The sequence below is a fragment of the Hypanus sabinus genome, chromosome 4, assembly GCF_030144855.1.
Source record: "Hypanus sabinus isolate sHypSab1 chromosome 4, sHypSab1.hap1, whole genome shotgun sequence".
Taxonomy (NCBI): domain Eukaryota; kingdom Metazoa; phylum Chordata; class Chondrichthyes; order Myliobatiformes; family Dasyatidae; genus Hypanus; species Hypanus sabinus.
Genome location: NC_082709.1, coordinates 55,492,174 through 55,514,810, shown reverse-complemented (window position 1 = coordinate 55,514,810; position 22,637 = coordinate 55,492,174). Strand labels below are relative to the sequence as shown.

General features: G+C 43.7%; 1 long non-coding RNA gene across 4 annotated transcripts in view; it reads left to right on the top strand.

Moving 5' to 3' along the window:
• Positions 1–22,310, top strand: part of LOC132392270 (uncharacterized) — a 36,386-nt gene extending 14,076 nt beyond the window's left edge. The window contains exons 1-5 of one of the 4 annotated variants that reach the window (XR_009511475.1): positions 3,510–5,009; positions 9,879–9,992; positions 11,875–12,001; positions 21,305–21,382; positions 21,849–22,310. This is a non-coding gene — a long non-coding RNA (uncharacterized LOC132392270). Of the gene's footprint in view, positions 1–3,509; positions 5,010–9,878; positions 9,993–11,839; positions 12,002–21,304; positions 21,383–21,848 lie in introns of those variants that run through there. The other 3 variants (XR_009511473.1, XR_009511476.1, XR_009511474.1) reach the window with 3 other exon arrangements.
• The last annotated feature ends 327 nt before the right edge of the window (positions 22,311–22,637 follow it).

The following is a 22,637-nucleotide window of genomic DNA, read 5'->3' as shown; positions in this document are numbered from 1 at the left end:
CTCCTGCTTCACAACTGTTGCATCCATTCAGCACCTCTTATGTAGCTATCTGCATTAGTGCTTGTGCCCTGGCAATTTGCAAGCATGTCTGATACCAGACAAAACCAGCTGATGCTACCTATGGCAATGCTTGCACCTTCTGGGTGAGTGCTCCGGTTGCTATTAGAAACCATTGATTAAAAATGAAGATGTTGGACCAGGTAAGTACCTTTCGGCCCTTCACACCTGTTCTGCCATTATCTTCTCACAAGAGACTGCAGATGCCTGAATCATGAACTTTTATCAACTCTTTTTTCCTGCCCAGTTACCCCAGAATCTCCTTAGTCCAAAAATATGTGTCTGTTTCAGTGCTGAGAACACCATGGCCCCAATGGCCCACTATCAACACTTTTCCAAGGCGGAGCTTTCCGAAGGTTTCCAACCATCTAAGAGAAGAGATTCCTCTTCATCTCCTGCTAACATGGCTGATTCCTCTCCCCCTCACCCCCAGCCCCGCCTACATGGCACTATGCCTCAGCAACGTGGGGAAACGGCCTGAAGTGGCCTTGGTGTATCAATCCTGTCAGGCACACTCAAGATCTTTCCTGTTCCACTAAGGCTATCTCTTCACATCCAACCAATGTTCTGTTTGTGCTCTGACTGAATATGCAGGTGGGTGGGTTTGTAGGTTTTCTGAAGACACAAGGATGGGGCAGTTAAGGATCGTGAAAAAGGTTTGTCAAAGGTACAGCAAAATATACAGAGCTGGGAGGAGAAATGGCAGACGCAGTTTAATCCAGGCAAGTTTGAGGTGTTGCACTTTGGGAGGTCAAACATATAGAGAAAGTGTACAGTTAATGGCAGGACCCTCAAAGGGATTGTTGTACAGAGGGATCGTGGATCTATATATAGCTATAGGCTATATACAAGTCTATAACTCCCTGATAATGGTCACACAGGTAGATAAAGTGACAAAGAAGGCATCTGATACACTTGCCTTCATTGGACAGGGCATTAAGTATAAGAGTAAGGAAGTCATTGAGCATTTTGTGCCATTCCCCATTACATGAAGGATATGGAAGCTTTGGAAAGGGTATGCAAAATGCCTTCTAAGATGTTGCCTGGTCTAGAAGCTATGAACTACTTTTACACTTAGAGGTTGACAGACTTGGGTTGTTTATTTTTCTGGAGTGGTGGAGGCTGAGGGAAGACCTGATCGAAGTGTATAAAATTATGAGAGGCATAGATAAGGTAAATCCATGTAGAAAAGTCATATACCAGGGAGCATGCATTTAAGGTGAGGAAGGAGAATTTAAGGATGATGTGCAGGACAAGATTTCTTTTTACACAGGAAGAGTTAGGTGCCTGGAGTGAGCTGCCAGGGTAGTGGTAAAAGCGGATATGATAGTGTTTTTAGGACATGTGAATATGCAGGGAATGATAGGGATCACAAGCAGGAGGGAGACATTTAATTTGGCATTGTGTTCAGCACAGATATTGTGGGCTGAAGAGCCTCTTCCTGTACTGTACCTTGAGCTGGATTGCTGGCTCATTGAGTCGAAAACTTCCATTTTATTCTGTGATCCCTCACACGGTACATTAGCCACATGGACGCATCCTATCTCAATTGTTTAAGCGCAATCAGCTTTGTACAGGAATTGCCATCAGCAACTGCCGACTCTACAAACTCCCAGCATGCACAAAGTAGGCTACAGCTTTGCCATTGCATTTCACAGTCAAAATTCTGATTAAATCAGCACCCGTATCCCCAAATGAAGCAGAGCTGCATGCTCCAATTTCCAAGCCAATTTCTTTTCTGCAAGCTGATTACCATGATTTGAATTCGCCTGGAGATATAAACAGATGCTTGCAGATGTAGCACTGATTGCCAGAAATTTTCATGCGTGATCTCCTTGCACAGACATTATGGAAGCTCTTGCCTGGCACTCTATATCACATAGGACCAGAACTACCTTCAAATATGCTGGGAATGTCACTAGTGAAGATGATGCAGAGCAGGGTGGGTATCCAGTAAACTCAAGAATCAGTGTGGGTGTAGGAATTCTAATACACCTTCCCCTGACTCCTGGAGTGCTCTCGTGAAACTGGGGTAGCCACTAGTCTCGCTTCATCCTTTGGTCCATGATCCACACTCAAGGTTATTCAGGCAGGACACCTACAACCACACTGCATACCTCTCGTGGTGAACTCCATGAGATGAAGTTGAGGTGCTTAAAACAGCAATTGGCAGTTTAACCATCTCTAAGCTGTTGTCTTAAATCCCTGGTTTCAATTCTTTTACCAAGATGGTGGCTTAATGTCATGGCAGAAAAAAAGTTTCAGATTAGGAACTTCTGACAGAGCCTCTTCAACTCTAAAGGTTGACTGCTTCTCTTCCCATAGATGCTGCCTGAACTACTGTGTGTTCTCAGCATTTTATGGTTTTTATTTCAGATCTTTGGCTTTTTGATTTTGAAAATTCAGCTTGCAAGTTACGAAGCAAAGGGCAATTTCATGTATACTATTTTTCTGCTACTCAATCTTGTAAATAATTTCTAATCATTTTAATTTCTTCTAGAGATTTTAATCATTTTCTTTCGAAGTTTGAAATTTGTAAATATTATTTACATGGTTTTAGCATTTGAAAAATCTGAAGTGCCCTGTAGCTTTCATAGAAGCCAATGCTCCAATGCCTTTTTATTAAAGCCTCTTATTGGTGCTTAAGAGAGGGGTGTCTGCTCTGCCACCAGGGAGGTGCTTATCAGTTGACTTGAAGGTGAGGCAAACCAACTTGATCTCCAGTCCAAGCCTGTATGGCACCTGGACCAAGTGAGTGCAGGTGGGTGGAACAACTAGCTCTCTGTGCCCCAGTAAAGAAACAGAAGGTGAAAAATACGTTAGTAATGAAATAAATGCATTTAGCTTTGCAATTAATTTACAAAGCAAAGAGCTGGAGAGAGTCCATGTGAAAGAACAAAAATTGTTCTTGAAATTTGTTTTGAGCTTTGTAAAACAATGTGTGAGGTGCCAGTGGGGAGTATAGAGGGCTATTAATTTGAATTCACATCAGAAGGGGATATTAAAGCCCATGCTGAGAAGAGCTTGGCCACAGGTTTCTAGGTGTAAATGTTTGCTCAGTATATACACTCAGTGGCCACCTGTACACCTGCTCGTTTTGAAATAACTAATCAGCCAGTCACATAGCAGCAGCTCAAAGCATAAAAGCATGTAAACATGGTCAAGAGGTTCAGTTGTGGTTCAGACCAAGCATCATAATGGGGTAGAAATGTGATCAAAGTGACTTTGACTTTGGAATGATTGTTGATGTCAGACGGGGTGGTTTGAGTATCTCAGAAACTACTGATCTCCTGGGATTTTCATGCACACCCGTCTCTACAGTAGAGGTTACAGAGAATGATAGAAAAACAAAAAAAATCCAGTGAATGGCAGTTCTGTGGGTGAAAGTACCTTGTTAATGAGAGAAGTCAGAAGAGAATGGCCAGACTGGTTCAAGCTGACAGGAAGGCAACAGTAATTCAAATAGCCACACATTACAACAGTGGTGTGCAGAAGAGCATCTCTGAATGCACAACACAGTGAACCTACAGCAGCAGAAGACTATGGCCATACACTCAGCTGCCACTTTATTAGGTACAGGAGGTATCTAATAAAGTAGCCACTGAGTATATATTTCATTATTGAAAGTGGTTCTCCCTTGTTTGTTCTATCATTCCACGGAAGCATCGTTATACTGTTTTCTATTTTTTCTTAAGAAAAGGAAAGACTTGCATCTTTTGGGTCCTTACTGAGTCCTTTTGGGTTCTTGGGTCTATTTTTTCTTATGAAAAGGGAAGACTTGCATCTTTTGGGTCCTTACTGAACTTTTGAAGTTCAGTTACTGTTACAATGAGGAGCCAATTTACCAACAGTCAGTTCTCTACATAACCGGGTTAATAATGTTTCATTTTAGGAAAGGTAGTTGAGGCAAATACTGGCCAGATAATCCTTCCAGTCATCTTCAGAATAGTGCCCTGGGACCTTTTACATCCACTTGAGAGTTTAACACATGATCTTGCTTTAAGATTGCAGTGTCACCTCAAACTTCTGTTTTCAAGTGTCTGGATCATATAACCATGCAGACATACAGCGCAGAAATCACGTGCATACTGGGGCAAACCAGGCTGCATCTAAATGGAGCAAGCAAAGCCATGAGTTGGCTAGTTTTGATTTGTGGGGACTGTTCCAACTTGGTTGTGGCTCAGGAAAGGGAAATATCTTTCCCTCTCTTGACCCACTACCTCAATATTTTGCTCCTTTTTTGCAATATTTATTTATTATATACTGTATTCTCTTTTTTTTTTACACATTTCACAGTCTTGCTGTTGCAAAACAACAAATTTCATGACCTGTGTCTGTGATAATAAGACATAGGAGCAGAATTATGCCATTTGGCCCTTTGAATCTTCTCCACCATTCCGTGGCTGATTCATCATCCCTCACAACCCCAATCTCCTGGTAATAAGCCTGATTCTTATTCTGAAGCCGCTGGTGTCCCGGCTCAATGTTGCCAGCTTAAATGTGACCCGAGCTTAACAAAATTAGCACATTTCTGGATAATAAATGAGGTATTTATTTTCACTTTGTTTCTGCTGCCTGGATATCGTCAAGGTTCCTTCAAAAATCGTGGCTGGCCCTGACATGGCAAATGCCATTGGCAGGGTTTGAGGAGTAGAGAAGGAGGCAGGACGCTCTTTATGCCGGGTGGTCAAGGTTATCCTAGCTCATTGCGTCCCCCTAGTTGTTATGTTTCATAAGCTGTTTGCACATCTTGCAGACTTGGTTCTTTAATGTTTTTGGAGCAGTTTTTACAGAAAATGTTGACAGCAGAGTAAGAGATGTCTGAAGCTGAAATCTTGGTTTAGATCATCTGAACATCTCTTGCCTCAGATCTGCTCGATATTGACAGCATTGGCTTCGACACATGGAACGTTAATTCTGAAAATGGAGATAAAATCTATCGGCTATGTGATGTAAGTTAAAATTAAACAGAACAGAAACAACAGCTGCCTGCACCAACACAGGTTCATTGCATTGCAATTCCCATCTTATTATGAGAATGTTATTGTACCTGGCCAAGGGGAGTTCTCCTTATTAATTGACTGAATTTAAACGATTGACTTACAGCAATAAACCTTAAAGTTTCAATTAGATACAGATACAGGTCTCTTTGTACAATATGCAACTCAGTGCTTTCATAGAGCTTAACTGTCTGTAAGATGTGTGATTAAAAGTTCAGCAGTACAAAATGTGCTGTTAGAGATTATTTTAATAATGTTGTGTGTTACTCAGGATACATGCAGTATAAGCAAGTACAGTACTAAAGTTATTAATTGTAATGTTACTTCTCCTTTCCCAATTTAATTTCCTTTCTAGATACCTTCTTCGTCTAAGGTTTTATATTAACAATACAAAAATCTGGGTGATTTTCAGTCTGTAAGGCACCAAGCCACTTTAATCTACCCTCTGAAAAATAAAGGGGTCACTAGCATGGATCGATGACCGACTGATAAACAAGAGAAAATCTTCAGATGCTGGAAATTCAAGCAACACACACAAAATGTGGAGGAACTCAGCAGGCCAAGCAGCATCTATGGAAAAAAGTACAGTTGATGTTTCGGGCCCAGGGTCCTGCTGAAATGTTGACTGTACTTTTTCCCATAGATGTTGCCTGGCCTGTTGAGTTCCTCTAGCATTTAGTGAGATGATTGGCTGACTGGCTGGAGGCAAAGCATGGGAATAAAGGGGGCCTTTTCTGATTGGCTGTCGGTGTTCTTCAGGTGTCTGTGTTAGATCTGCTGCTTTTATGGTATATCTCAATGATTGGAATGATGGATTGATGGCTTTGTAGCCAAGTTTACAGACGATATGAAGACAGGTGGAAGGGTAGGTGATGTTGAGGAAGCAGGGTGTCTGCAGAAAGACTTGGACAGAGGAGAATGGACATGGAAGTTACAGATAGAATATAGTGTAGGGCAGTGTATGGTGAGGCACTTTGGTAGCAAGATTATAGGCATAGACTATTTTCTAAACGGGGAGCAAATTCAGAAATCAGAGGTGCAAAGGGACTTGGTAGTTCTTGTGCAGGATTCCCTGAAGGTTAACTTGCAGGTTGAGCTGGTGGCAGGGAAAGCAATTGCAATGTTAGCATTTATCTCATGAGGACTAGAATATAAAAGCAAGGATGTGATACAGAGATTTTATAAGGCATTGGTCAGACTGCACTTGTAGTATTGTGAGCAGTTTTGGACCCCTTATCTAAGAAAAGGTGTATTGGCACTGGAGAGAGACCAGAGGAGGTTCAAGAGATTGATCCTAGGAATGAAAGAGTAATATATGAGGAGAGTTTCTGGGCCTGTACTCACTGGAGTTTAGAAGAATGAGCAGGGCTCTCATTGAAACTTATGAAATATTGAAAGGCCTAGAGAGAATGGACATGGATGGAGAATTATGAATCTTCGGAATTCTCTACCAAAGTAAAAAAAAATCAGTCATTGCACAGAGTTAATGTTGGCATGATAGTATTCTAGACTCTAAGGAAATGGAGTAACTTTGGGAAAGTGAAGTTTAGGTATATGATTGACTATGGTCTGAAGACAGAGCAGGCCTGAAGGGCTGAATATCCTTCTCCTGTCATCAATTAACTGCAAATTGGATTGTAAAATAGTGTTAACGAAATATAATGGAGTAAGTAACAAATAAAGTGGCATAGTCACGTAACAGCATAGAAAGAAGCAAGAACAATTGAGTCAGTCTCACTACACCCCTCCCCTGTTCTTTAGTTGTGGAATTTTCTTTCCTCTTAAATGCTTATACTGCTTTCTTTTGAATGTGCAGCTGAAGGTAGGTAAGTCAGATTTGTTTAGATACGCGCAGAGGTCAGTATCGATATGGAAAACCAAAGGGCCTGTTTCTGTTTTGTATGACACCATTGCTCTATGACTCTAACCTACCTCCACTAACCCTAAAATTTCACCTTTCTCAGCACTCAATTTCAAACACCAACCTGCCTGTCGCTTTCCCTTTCTCCTTGAAGTTCAGTCAGTCTCCAAGTCTTGTGTACTCTGCATTTTTTGATCTGCACACCAAGTTTCAAATAAATTGAAATTCTGGGGGAATTCCACTGTGCACTTCACTCTAATTCAAGAGACAAACTTTTGTTGCTACTATTGAAACTTAGCCAGTTTTTTTTTATCCACAACGCTCAAGTCCCTATTATTCCATGCCCTTCAGTCCTAGTGACTAATCTATTGAATAACACATTTTCAAACATATGTAGAAGTTCTTCTATATTATATCAATCCTGTTTTCTCATTGACTCTCTTTGCTGCCTCATCAAAAAACTCTACAAAGTTAGCCAGGCATATTTTTCTTTTGGATTTTCCATGCTGATCTTCCTCATCGGTCAACAACTGTGTGAAGTGACCCCTAATTCTCCACTAATTGTTGTTTTTGCACTGTTTCCCACCATGAGATTAAACTGACTGACTGGTCCGCAAGCACGGGATATGCCGCAATGCCCCTTTTTTTGACTAAGAGTGCAACATTTGTGTGCCCGAGTCTTCAAGCAGCACTCTTGAATCAATAGATTCAAGATTATAGCCAGGGCTTCCTTCCTGGCTTCACTCAGCAACCCAAATGCATCCCATCCAAGCCAAATGATTTTCTACTTCAAGTACAACTGGGTCTCATCAGCAAGAACGATGAGTCAGCTTACAGAGAGGAGGTGCAGTGGCTAATGGACTGGTGCAGAGCCAACAACCTGTTTGCTGAATGTGAACAAAAGAGATGGTTGTTGACTTCAGGAGGGCACAGAGTGACCACTCCCCGCTGAACATCAACAGCTCCTCGGTAGAGATTGTTAAGAGCACCAAATTACTTGGTGTTCACCTGGCGGAGAATCTCACCTGGTCCCTCAACACCAGTTCCATAGCAAAGAAAGCCCAGCAGCGTCTCTACTTTCTGCAAAGACTGAGGAAAGTCCATCTCCCACCCCCCATCCTCATCACGTTCTACAGGGGTTGTATTGAGAGCATCCTGAGCAGCTGCATCACTGCCTAGTTCAGAAATTGCACCATCTTGGATCGCTAGACCCTGCAGTGGATAGTGAGGTCAGCTGAGAAGATCATCGGGGTCTCTCTTCCTGCCATCACGGACATTTACACTACACACTGTATCCGCAAAGGAAACAGCATTATGAAGGACCCCATGCACACCTCATACAAACTCTTCTCCTTCCTGCCGTCTGGGAAAAGGCACCGAAGCATTCGGGCTCTTACGACCAGATTATATAACAGTTTCTTCCCCCAAGCCATCAGACTCATCAATACCCAGAACCTGGACTGACACCTTACTGCCCTGTAGTCCTGTTTATTATTTATTGTAATGCCTGCACTGTTTTGTGCACTTTATGCAGTCCTGGGTAGGTCTGTACTCTAGTGTAGTTGCTGTGTGTTTTTTTTTTCTCTCTGTGTTGTTTTTTACGCAGTTCAGTCTAGTTTTTGTACTGTGTCATGTAGCACCATGGTCCTGAAAAACACTGTCTCATTTTTACTATGTACCGTACCAGCAGTTATGGTCGAAATGACAATAAAAGTGACTTGACTTGACTTGTTAGAAACAGAAAGTGCCGCATATGAAAGTGAAAGAGAACCTGTTAATAATGATTATAACAGTCGACAGAGTCCAGCTTTAATAATGACTTGGATAGGGGATCTAGTCCCCGAAACCAGGATATGAAACCATTCAGGACTCTGCTGAAGGTTTGCTGGAAAATGTGGAATCAGTTGGAACAGTAATAACCTGGTTCCTAGTGTATTGTGAATAGCTATCTCAAAACTATTACCGTTTGGCAGGAATTTGGAAATTCTTGACACAGAGAGATCAGCAATAGTCTTTCCATTGAAAAAATCTTCTACATGCAATGAAACAGTGTTTCATTTTATATGATGGTGGAGGATTATCTTCATCAAGGTTAAGGATGCTGTTATTTTGAATAACATTCAATTTTTCCCATCTTGAGACAAAGATTACTGGTGAAAATGCAAGGCCATGTTTGCACGTCACCCTGAGATTAGAGATGGCTGTGATTTACCAACAGCCAGTGGGTGAGACTTACTTCTTTATAGCCAACATGTACAAAGTATTGCTCTCCAGTGACAGTTCTAAACACAATACAGCAATTTCCTGTCTTAACATGAAGGAACATGACATGAGAATGCTTCCAATTTGGCAGAGCTGGGTTAAGGCAGGCATACAGTCCTCTAATGCATTGGCTTCAATGTCTCTGGAAAACAAAGGAAAAGAGAAGTGACTTTTCAGACACCATCATATCAGAATGCTAACAGCAAAGTAAAAGGGAACAAGAATCCATGAATCTCTATTGCAATCTACCCAAAGATTCTATACAGTAGTTTACTAACTTGAGAGGAAATTTTGCATTGGAACCTAATCCACCAAGAACATAAGACCATAAAATATAGGAGCAGAATTAGGCCATTTGTCTGATCTAATTTTCCTCTCAGTCCCAATCTCCTGCCTTCTCCTCGTATCCCTTCATGTTCTGACCAATCAAGAATCTAACAACCTCTGCCTTAAATATACATAAAGATTTGACCTCCACAGCTGTCTCTGGCAAAGAATTCCACAGATTCATCAATCTCTGGCTAAAGAAATTCCTCCTAATCTCCATTCTAAAAAGCAAACCCTTCTAACCTGAGGCTGTGTTCCCTGGTCTTAAACTGTCTCACCATAGAAAACATCCACTCTACATCTACTCAATCAAGGCTTTTCATGATTTGATAGCTTTCAAAAAGGTCACTCCTCTATCTTCTGACTTCTAGTGAATACAGACCCAGAGCCATCAAACACTCTTCGTATGACAAGCAGTATAGTCCTGGAATCATTTTCGTGAACCTCCTTTGAACCCTCTCCAGTTTCAGCACATCCTTTTTAAGGTAAGAGGCCCAAAATTGTTTACAAAAAATACTCTTAAGTGAGGCATCATTAGTGCTTTTTAAAGTTTCAACATTACATCCTTGCTTTAATATTCTAGTCCTCTTGAAATGAATGCTACCATTGCATTTGCCTTTTTCACCACTGACTCAACCTGCAAAATAACCCTTAGGGAATCCTGCACAATGTCTCCCAAACCCTTTGAGCCTCAGCTTTTGTTTTGCATTTCTCTCCATTTAAAAAATAGTCAACCCTTTCATTTCTACTTCCAAAGTGCATGAATATATATTATCCAACACTGCATTCCATCTGCCACTTCTTTGCCCATTCTCCTAATCTGTCTAAGGCCTTCTGTAGCCTTGCTACTTCCTGAAAACTACCTGCCCCTCCACTTATCTTCATATCGTCTGCAAACTTTGCAACAAAGCCAGCAATTCCATCATCCAAATCATTAACATATAGCGTAAAAAGAATCATCCCAACACAGACCCCAGTGGAACACCACTAATCACCGGTAGCCAACCAGAAAAGGCTCCCTTGATTCCCACTCTGTGCCTCCTGCCAATCAGCCATAGCTTTATCCATGCTAGAATCTTTCCTATAATGGGCTCATAGCTTATTAAGCAGCCTCATGTGTGGCACTATGTCTAAGGCCTTCTGAAAATGCAAGTACACAACATCAACTAATTCTCCTTTGTCTATCATGCCAGTTATTTCTTCGAAAAATTCCAACAGATTTGTCAGGTAAGATTTTCCCTTGAGGAAACCACGCTGACTACGGACTATTTTATCACGTGCCTCTAAGTACCCTGAGACCTCATCTTGAATAATCAACTTCAACATCTCCCCAGCCACTGAGGTCAGATTATCTGGCCTATTGTTTCCTTTCTTCTGTCTCTCCACTTCTTGAAGAGTGGAACAACACTTACAATTTTCCAGTCTTCCGGAACTATTCCAGAATTTAGTAATTCTTGAAATATCATTACCAACGCCTGCATAATCTCTTCAGCTACCTCGTTCAGAACACTGGGGTGTACACCATCTGGTCCGGGTGACTTATCTACCTTCAGACCTTTCAGTTTCCCAAGAACCTTCTCCCTAGTAATGGTTATTTCACATACTTCCGTCCCCCCCCCCCCCGACACCTGGAACTTCCAGCATAGTGCTAATGTCTCCCACAGTGAAGACTGATGCAAAATACTAATTCAGTTCATCTGCCATTTCGTTACTCATTACTACCTCTCCTGCATTGTTTTCCAATAGTCTGATATCCTCTCTGGCCACTCTTTTACCCCTTATGTATCTGAAGAAACTCTCGTTGATATTTTTGTCTAGCTTACTTTTATATTCCATCTTTACTTTCTTAATGAGTTTTTAGTTGCTTTCTGTATGTTTTTAAAAGCTTTTCAATCCTCTAACTTCCTACTAATTTTTGCTCTATTATATGCCCTCTCTCTGGCTTTTATGTTGGCTTTGTCTTTTTGTGTTAGCCATGGTTGTGTCATCTTTCTTTTAGAATACTTATTCCTCTTTGGGATGTATATATCCTATGCATTCCAAATTGATTCCAGACTTTCCAGCTATTGCTGTTCTGTGATCATCCCTGCCATTGTTCTTTTCCAATCAATTCTGGCCATCTCTTCTCTCATGCCTCTGTAATTCCTTTTACTATAGTGTAATACTGATGTAACGCGCTGTAAGGATTCACTGCTAATGTAATGGCTTCTTTGTAATGTTTCACTGCTAAGGTAGTGGTTTCTCTATAGCAGCAATGTTTGGGTTATGGCTGGAGATAACAGGACATTGATACGCATGTTAGCTGATCAGGGAATTGTTGCTCTGTCTTGAGAATCAGGAAGGATGTTTTCCGCGGTCTTTTGTCAGTGAGAGATGAAGAGGGAAGATGCGTGTGGAGAGAGCTGGTAGACCACCGGATGGAGTGGACAGGAATCTGAGGGTCCGAAGGTCAGCGACGCTCGGAGGAGACCAATGGTGGAAGAATGATGACTGAGTGAGCTTCAACGTGTACTTTTGACTTTTCTTTGAATTGGGCCCTTTTAAAATTTTCATTACTAACCCTATATTTAGATTAAGATTCGTAAAGTTCAATCATTTAATTGCCTATGGTGTACTGTCTGATATTTTGCATTGTGGGTTTGTAACTGGGCAGTACATTAAACAGCATCTACACAAATGTGATTTCTCAGCTTGGCGGGGCCAAAGGCTGACTTCCCCTGGACAAATACGAACTGGGTGAGCCTGAGGGTTACAATTGTGGGGGCTTGTCCGGGATTGGTTCTTTTGGATGCTGTGTGATTGTCCTATTTAAATCTGATGCTGCTGGGGTGGAGCACTGGCGTGCCTCTGTGGGGTTGCGTGCGTGTTGAGTGGGGTGGATATTCATAACCCGGATGAATTGTTAATTTGATGTTTGAGCATGGTTAAAGCTGTTGGCAAAGTTGAAATAATAATGCAAAGGTTTGTTAAAATGGCAGGCTCCGACCTTGTTTTAGTTCAGACTAGCACTGACGTAGTGGTGGTGGGACTGCCAGTGTCTATCGGTGCCCCAGGTGAGGCAGGGCCATGGCATGTGCATGAGAAGAGGAGAAGGGAGCCCAGCAGGCTGGCTCACAAGCTGAGTTCCTCGAAGTTGGGGGCAGAATCTTCAGAGACAGGGTTATATAATTTCTGAGGGGAACGAGTGGTCAGATTTGGAAAATTTAATTAGTCCCCGTCCCTAGTGAAGAGTGAGGGTTCTGAGTTGGCATCAGCCCTTACCTCCCTGGTGAATAAATGGCCCAGTGTACAGGCACAGGGTCCCCGCCGGAAGCTAAGAATTTTCTCTGGAATAACGCCCACCCTCGAGGGGGAAGAAGAGTATGAGATGTGGGTAGAGCAGACCTCTCAGTTGTTAGATGAGTGGCAGTGCCCTGATGACGAAAAACGACAGAGATTGGTTGAATTTGAAGGGGATGGTGGGTGATGTAGTGAGAGCATGAAAGTTAACCAACTCTCTGCTCGCCCTGCTGAGTATCTAGAAGTATTAGAGAGTGTTTTTGGTATGATAGGGAGCCCACTGGAACTCCTGGGCAGGGGGGGGGCGGGTTTCAAAACATGCATCAGGAGAAGTGGGAGAAGTTTTCCGTGTCCATTTTTTGGCTAGAGAGACAGCTAAATTGTTTGTGTCATCGGGGGGTCATTCAGGGGCGGAGGTGGATAAGCTAAGGATGGACCAGATAGCCAAGGGTGCCCAGTCCCAGGACATGATTGCTTGGGGTCTCCGGCAGTCCCGTAAAATGTGCACTGCTCCCTCATTTGTTCAACTGATCAGAGAGGTGCAGGAGCGGAGAACGCGTTGGGGCCGCAAGAGGACTCTGTCAGCTGGGTGCAGCCCTCGGTAGCCCCTTGTGGTGAAGTGACCAGGGCCAGCCTAACCTGGGGAATGGTAAAGGAAATGGTGACAGAGCTGAGAACCGAGATGTCCCGGGTGTTAACAGCAGGTGTGGACCCTCCGTGCGATAGGACTGGTAGAGAGGGCCCCCCCAAGGGGACGGACTACATAGAGGGCTGTGGGTGGCTGGGGTTCAGCGAGAAGAGGGGCGGCTGGTAGTGTCTGCGATAACTGTGGGGAAGAGGGACACCTGGCAGGAATGTGAGTGACAGGAAGCCCCTCGGAGAGCGAGCCCTCGGGTACCCAAGCAGGGAGAGGTGTCGGACCCAGTGAGGGAACAGCTTGGTGTCTCAGGGGGAAAACGTTCCCAGCAATGTACCAAATAACTCCTAGATGCAGACCCTATTCCTGAAGGCTTAGTAGGACCATGTTCCAGTGTGTTGCTATGGATAGAGGGAATATACACTAAAGTCATACTTGACACTGGGTCACAGGTCATGTTACTGTACCGTTCATTTTACAACCAGTACATGAAGCATTTACCCTTGACACCATTCAGTGCCCTGGAGATCTGGGGTATCAGTGCTGATGATTATCCATACGACAGTTATTTGTCAGTGAAACTGGAGTTCTCGGAGTTTGGTGTGGGAGTGTCTGAGGTTCTTGATACTTTGGTGCTGGTTTGTCTGGACCCTGTTGAGAAGGGCGGCGTTTCAATTCTGGTGGAAACCAACACCCCTCTTGTGAAGAGGCTCATGGGGGCCTGCCAAGGGAAGGCTGGTGAGAGTTTTCTGGGGACATTGTCCATATGCCCATTGTTTCGAGCTGCTTTTGAGGAAGTGTGTGGCAGCATTGGGCCGGATACCAAATTTAAACGAGGGACTGTGTGGTTCACTCAGTTGAAGCCAATGGTGGCAAGAGTGATGGGGACCCCCAGATTTCCTGGAGTGCCTGAGGGCAAAGACCTCTTAGTGGATGCTCCGAATGACCATGAGGGGGAGTCGGGGTTTCCTGCTGGGGTGCTGGTGATGCCCGAATTGCAGAAGCCCTTGGCTGTTCAGGAGAGGCAGGTTTGAGCAGTGGGTCAATTGGGGGCTTCTGATGATGCCATACCCTAGGTTTACTGTAACCTGACTGCTCTGAAGACAAATCAGCTGCCGGAATTGAGTTCTGGGGAAGTGGCAGCTGCTCAGCGAGATGACCCGGGCATTAGCACTATCTAATCCACGATTGAAAAGGGAGACATGGCTCAGGCGGAGAAGACGGAACACACTTCGGTGCCTCCATTACTACAAGAATGGCCTGGGTTGGAGTTGAAGAACTAGATCTTATACCGGGTCACGTCACCCCCGGACTGACCTTGGCATTGCCAGCTGATCCTGCCTGAGAAGTATCGGAGGATTGCGTTGAAGTCACATCATGATGAATCTGGACATTCGGTGGTGGAAAAGACCTATGGATTGCCCAGAGACTGGTTTTACTGGCCCCGATTGAACTCAGAGGTTGAAGAATACTGCAAGTTGTGCCTTTGCTGCATATGACGGAAGACACTGCCTACATGGGCAGCTCCTTTGTCCCACCTGCAGAGCACAGGGCCCCTGGACCTGGTGTGTATGGATTTCCTGTCCATACCAGCAACACGGCAAATGTCTGAGTCATCACGTACCACTACAGCAGATATGCTCAAGCTTTTCCTACCAAGGACCAGAGGGCGACTATGCTGGCAGAAGTGTTATGGGAGCAGTATTTTGTTTATTATGGCCTTCCCAGGCGGATACATAGTGACCAGGGACGGGACTTCGAGAGCAGACTCATCTATGTGGGACTGGGCATGCTTGGAGTTTAGAAGTTGAGGACCACGCCCTATCACCGCAGGGCAATCCCCAGCTGGAGAGGTTTAATTGGACCTTGCTAGACATTCTCGGGACCCTGGAGATCAGCAAGAAGAGCAGGTGGAATCAACATATTGGGCATCTAGTTCACTGTTACAACTGTACACAAAATGAAGCTGCTGGATACTCGCCATATTATCTGACGTTTTGGCGCGAGGCAAGGTTGCCCATTGACCTTTGTTTTGGGACTGACGAGGGTGACTTACCACCGAATACTTATCTGAAGTATGTGTCTGATATGAGGAGAGAGCTGAAAAGGGCCTATGAATTATCTGGGGTCGCAGCTGCCAAGCAGAGTCAAGGAAATAAGAGGAGGTATGATCACAATGTGAGGTTCTGCCAACTCCTGCCGGGAGAACAAGTCCTCATGAGGAAAGCACAAGTTGGTTGACTGCTGGGTGGCCACACCCTATGTGGCAGAGAGTCAGATGCCAAACCTACCAGCTTTCCAGGTGAAACAAGAGGATGGGAATGGGCCTGTCAAGATTCTCCTTCAGAACCATCTGCTGCTCCTGGGACAAGAGGTGCAGGTGGACCCAGAGCCCAACTTGAAGCTTACATCAAGTAAGAGGACTCTGTGAAAACTCAGGGCAACTGCAGAGCCCCCAGCAGGAGAGGCTGGGCTGGGTCCTGCCCCTGAGAGGGATACTGATTCGGAGGATGATGAACTGGATGTGCGGTACATGCTGCCTTTCGCTAACTCCCCATTGATTGAGGAAGAGACTCCTGGCCCTTCTCCCACTGAGTCAGGTGAAGTAGTGGGGGGTGGGGGGGAGGTGGCACTATCTGTGGGCAGGCTGGGTTACAGCAGCGCCCTGAAGGAGAGGAAGTAGGGCCTGAACATGGGACAGGGGGGCTCTGAGTTGCAGGGGGGCATGGGTGATAGATCGAGGGAGGATTCGCCAGGTAGACCCGAAGCATCCCCAATAGTGCCTGAGCCTGAAGAGTTAGGTGAGGAGGTATGCATGTCTCAGAGAATTAGGAGACCACTGGATAGGTTGGCCTATGTAATGCCTGGGGAACAGGGCATGATCTCTACTGTTTTGGGGAGCTATGTTACTGCCTCTTGCACCTGGATTGGACTTCGTTTTTTGCAGGAAGGTTGGCAAATTATCTTAAAGTCATGAGGTCATGACTAAACTTGGTGGAGGGGGGGGGATAGTGTAACACGCTGTAAGGATTCACTGCTAATGGACTGGCTTCTCTGTAATGGCTGAGGTAGTGGTTTCTCTGTAGCAGCAATGTTTGGGTTATGGCCGGAGATACCAGGACTGTGGTATGCATGTTAGCCCATCAGCGTTTGTTGCTCTGTCTTGAGAATCAGGAAGGATGTTTTCCATAGTCTTTTGTTAAGGAGAGATGAAGAGGGAAGATGCATGTGGAGAGAGCTGGTAGAACACTGGACGGAGTTGACTGGGATCTGAGGGTCTGAAGGTCAGCAACACTTGGAGGAGACCGATGGTGGAAGAATGATGACTGAGTGAGCTTCAATGTGCACTTTTGACTTTTCCCCGAATTAGATCCTTTTTTTTATTTTCATTACTAACCTTATATTCAGATTAAGATTCATAAAGTTCGATCATTTAATTGCATACGGTGTACTCTCTGATATTTTGCGTTGTGTGTTTGTAACTGGGCGGTACATTACATAGCATCTACACAAATGTGATTTCTCAATTTGGCGGGGCCAAAGGCTGTTTTCGCCTAGACGGACATGAGCTGGCTGAGTCTGCGGGTTACACTGATACATCTGACTTTAACTTCTCCTTCTCAAATGTCAGGGTGATTTCGCTCATATTATGATCTCTGGCCCCTAAGAGTTCTTTTACCTTGAGCTCTCTAATCAATTCTGGCTCATTGCACAACACCCAATCCAGAATAACTGATCCCCTAGTGGGCTCAACCACGAGCTGTTCTGGAAAGCCTCTTGTAGGCATTCTAGAAATACCCCCTCCTGAAATCCAGCACCAACCTGATTTTCCCAATCTATAGTCGTTGCATTTTGAAACCCCCATGACCATTGTAACATTGCCCTTTTGGCCTGCGTTTTATATCTCCCATTATAACTTTTAGACCACACCTATACTACTGTTTGTGGGTCTGTGTACAGCTTCAATCAGGGTCTTTTTACCCTTGTAGTCTTGGCTCTATCTGCAAATATTCACTTCCAACTCTATGCTTCATTTGATTTCACTTGATTCTCTTGATTTGATTTCACTTTTTACCAGCTGAGCAATGCTGCCCTTCAGCCTTCCTGCCTGTCCTTTCGATACAATGTGTATCCTTGGGCATTAAGCTCCCAGCTGTAATCCTCTTTCAGCCATGATTCAGTAATGCTTACAACATTACACCTGCTGATCTGCAACTGTGCTCCAAGCTCTTCTACCTTATTCTGTATACTGCACGCATTCAGTCCTGTACTCACCGTTTCCAATTTTGTCCTCATTTTACATTTCAACTCATCCTGTTGACTGCAATTTTGCCCTATCAGCAGCCTATACTCATTACACAGTGCCTCTTTTTGCATGACCAATCAAATTCTCCACTTTTATTGCCCTTGCACCTAATTAGATGATCTGCACTGCATTGTCTTTGCATTATATTCTACACTCTGTTGTTTTTTACCTTTTGTATAATCTTGATGTGCCTATGCATGGAATGAGCTGTCTGTTTGACATGCAACAAAGCTTTTCACCTTATTTTGGCACGTGTGACAATAATCCAATTATCTAATGACTTGTCTACTTTTTCACTGCGACCTTCTACTTTCCGGACATCTGTAAGCTGTCCCAGCACCAAGACAATAAATGGGCACTGTAGGCACAGAGACATCCTGCTCGTGCTGATAATGTTAAATAAATATTTTGTTTTCCAGTCCACTGACTGGGATTTCTTTCATATCTTGAGTCCTTTACTACTAGGATTGGATTTTTACTTCAGAGACCATTTTTTAAAAGAAAAGAACAGCTTGGAAGATGTATTGAGTGACACTTGAGGTAACAGTGCTTTTACTGGGGAAAAAATTATCCTAGAAAATAATGAACGTTATTACCAGGCCACATAATATCAGCTTCTGTCCATTTTAGATTAAAAGAAATCATAAATAAATGAGTCTGTACAAACTTTGTACAGGTTTTGTACAAATGTTACAATCACAGCAGTTATAATCACAATAATAAAGGAAAGCTTTTAGTATAACTGTGTGAATGATAATGAAACCATAAATGTATTATTATTACCAATGGTGGCCTTAAGGTAACTCTGAATACAATATATCAAATTAAAACTGAGCTGCTTTCTTCATCATGCCATCACTACTAAAGCTGCTTAAATGTTGACTGACCTACACACTTGCAAACTTTAAATAAATCTATTCAGCTGCAGAACATTTCATGATTTGAATGGTAGGAGGTAGATTTAAGACTCTTTTTGTAGCTCCTCTTTTCCTTAATTTAATGAATATATCTCCAGAAATGCTGTCATTGGCATAAATACAAACCATTTCTGATCCATTTAAACTGGATTCATTTCAGTCATCCAAGCCAAAAACCACGGGAGCGGAAAACGGAATAAAACAGAAAACGCTAAAAAAAATTCAGCAGCTTAGGCATCTGTGGAAAGATAAATTGATCATGTTTCATGTCAAGGACCTTTCATTAGACCTAAGAAAGAGAAAGGGAAGCCTGTCGGTGTAGCAGAGGAGATGGGTGGAACAAATTGAATGGCTGTGATGCAGTGATCATCATCTCCATTAAGTGCTGTGCCATATGATGTGGGCAGCCGTGGTCTTTGACCATGATTGTTCTTGGCAAGTTTTTCTACAGAATTGTTTGCCATTGCCTTCTTCTAAGCAGTGTCTTTACAAGACTGGTGACGCCACCCATTATCAATACTCTTCAGGGATTGTCTGTCTGGCGTCAGTGGCTCAACAGATCATCCACCATCTGCTCCTGCGGCTTCATGTAACCCTGATCAGGGGGCTAAGCAGGTGCTACACCTTCCCCAAGGGTGACCTGCAGGCTAGTGGAGGGAAGGAGCATTTTATACATATCTCCTTTGGTGGAGACGTATCTCTACCCATCGTCCTAATGAAGTAATTATGGGACATTTTAGCACCTTTGTCTGAGTGATGAGTTGCTAACGTTGTCACTTGGAGTGAAAATGAAAGTGTGTTCAAATTCACTCACATTGCAAAACATCCCTACAGTCTTACATAGCCAATTTTTACCTGAAAACAGAGTGGTGGGAAACTCCCTTCTGTGTTGTAGTTCTGGGGGGAGTTTCCCAACACTCCATTGTCCATGTATATGACAGGTTTACTATGGAAACTTCTGGGTATGATACCTTTCTATCAAAGGCTTGAAATCTGAGCTCAATGCTGCGATAGCAAAACCTCTAAATATGATGTAGTTTGTGGTTGTTAGGAGCCTCAGCTGCAGCGGTGGTGAGGGTGAAGGGTTGTGTAAACTAAAGCATTTGATCCTACCTGAGCAGAAGTGGTGGCCGGATTCTTCTAAAAAGGTCCAAAATTGTGTAGTTGTCAGATAATCTTTATTCTTTAATCTCAATGGGCATTTCTAATGAAAAGATGTCCCCTTGTCTCTGGGATAAGTTCCCGTTGTCTGGCCACCATTTCAGAACTAAAACAGCCCCACCAGTTAAAACTGATACACTGTGACGGGCAATTCCGCTGCAAAGTTCAAACTATTTTTATTTTGAACCAAATGGGCTTTTTAAGCTTGGGGTTCTCAATTTCACTGTACACAGAGAATTTACCATTGAAGAACGCAGTCCTTAATCTTTGGAGCGGCCTTTGGTCCTTGGTTTCCTAGGCTGCTGTGCTGCAGGTCTGAATTTTGTGTGCAAATAAAAAATGAATAAAGAAGTTTTTATGTTGGGAGGAGAAAAGTTACACAGGATGTACATAGGAATTCCACACAGAAACCCTCTGAAGTTTGGAAATATATCACTCATAGGTACAGTTTATCTCACTGGTGGGCCTGAATACTGAGCCCTACTTAACTGCAGTTTGGTTCAGAAGCTGGCTCACCTCATTTATGGAAACATAATTATGGATTGCTCCAAGTGCTGGCCTTTCTCACCACAAACTCATTTGAAGTTGAGCCATTAGCAACTTCTCTCGAATGTGTTCTTTGCATAAGCATGTTGGCCCTTGTTTCAGGCCTCTGGTCCTACTTTGACAGGCTGACAGGTATTGGTATTGGTGTATTATTGTTACATGCACCGAAATGGAGTGAAATGCTTGTCTTGCATACAGTTCATATGGATCAATTCATTACACAGTAAACGAGGGAGAAGAAGGTGAGCTAATAACATGCAGAATAAATTGTAAAAGCCACAGAGAAAGGTAAGCAACAGAGCAACATCCCACCAGGCTCAAGGACAGCATCTGTCCCACTGTTAAAAGATTCTTGAACATACCTCTTGTACAATAAGATGGAATCTACCTTGTTATAATCTTACACTTTATTTTTTACCTGCACTGCACTTTCTCCTGTCCTTACTCAGACCTGACAAAGGGTCTCGGCCCGAAACATTGACTGTTCATTTCCACGGATGCAGCCCGACCTGCTGAGTTCCTCCAGTGTGTTTGTACGTGTTGATTTGACCCCAGCATCTGCAGTGTACTTTGTGTGTGTGCACTCCCTCTGTAGCTTTTACACTTTACTCTGCATTGTTATTGTTTCACCTTATTCTAGCTCAATCCACCTGTAATGATTTGATCCGTATAAACAATATGCAAGACAAGCTTTCCATTGTATTTTGGTACATATGACAACAATAAGCTGATGCCAATAAAGTGCAAGATCATAATGAGGTGATGTAGAGGGCCTCGTTCCACATCCTGTCCCATGGGGAAGATCTGGAGCAGCACCCTGAGCATGAATTGCCTTTTTGTGTCATGACACTTCTGACCACTGGCAGGCTCATTCTGGTACTAGCTTACAGACTCTAGCACCTGATGATGACTGAGATACAGTAGTCATTGTCTTGTGTATTCCATTTGTAGTGTGAACACTCTATGAAAGACGCAGTGTGGGCCCTGAACAACAGCAGACAAATCAAGCCCTGGACAGAGTCCAGCCATGTAAGAACCCAAAATAATTTCAAATCTGTCTATCTGTGCTACCTCAAAAGTGATAGATGGGGTTTGGATTTCATAATTGAGATAGGTACAGTACGTGGATGGGAGGATCTGGAGGGCTATTGTCCAGGTGCAGGTCAATGGGACTAGGCAGACTAAGAGTTTGACATGGACTAAATCAGCTGAAAGGCCTGTTTCTGTGCTGTAGTGCTCCATGAATCTATGAAAGCATTAAAACTATGGTATTATCCTCTTGAGATATTCTCATCCCCCTTGCCCATACTGTGGGTGTAAGGGCAGAGAGAGGTGGGGGCAAAATTAAGATGGCGCAACGTGGCAACTCCTTTGCTTGTGTCTTCAGAAACAGCTTTATATCTATCTTTGATATCTTATTCCTTTTTCAGGGTGGGGGAGATGGTCTTTCAAAAATCCTGACCCGGAGTTGCACTTTGACTTTGGTTCCTTGCAGGAATGGGACCCGCTGTCAGCGCCTCACGACCAGCCACTGTTTGATATCCCAAGGATGCGGCCTGGAAGACGAGCGCATCTTCAGGGTTCCAGGATTTCGTGGCTCTGGGGGCATGCTGATTCTAGGCCGGAGCCCCTGACTGAAGTGTCGCGGGAGAACACGGAACATCGGGAGCAGGGGCTTAGCCGCTGGGGGTTGTGTGCCCGGAGAGCAGCGCTTATTTGGTGTCGACTCTCTGGGTGCAGAGCTTGTAAAAAGCGACGCAACAGGCCTTTAACATTGTAAGTTAGCGAGTTCTTCGTTATGTCTCCCCTCTCGCTGTGAAACGGGGACACCTCTTTTTCCCTTATTAGGGAGAGAGTGCCTGTGGTATGTCGAATTATCAGGTGAATGTGTGGTTTTTGGGTACTGCAAGTCTGTGTCTTCAATAATGCTTTGTTGCATGCTTGAGTGCTTAGTGGAGGGCGCTGATGCTTTTTTTGCTGGGGGGAGTGGGGTGGGGTCATCACCTTGCTGTTGCTTGTGCGTGGGAGGGGGAATTGGGGTGGATTTTGGCATTCTTATGTTTTAACTGTCATTCATTCTTTGGGGCACTCCTCTGGTTTTGTGGATGTCTGCAAAGATTCAAAGAAATTCAGGATGTATATTGTATACATTTCTCTAACATTAAATGCACCTATTGAAACTATTGAAAATTGACTGCTTCTCAGAGAGAGGGGGAGTGAGGCTTGTTCTGTATCAATGTTCTGGTTTATTCCTCTTTATTTAATCTAAACATTAATTATGAAA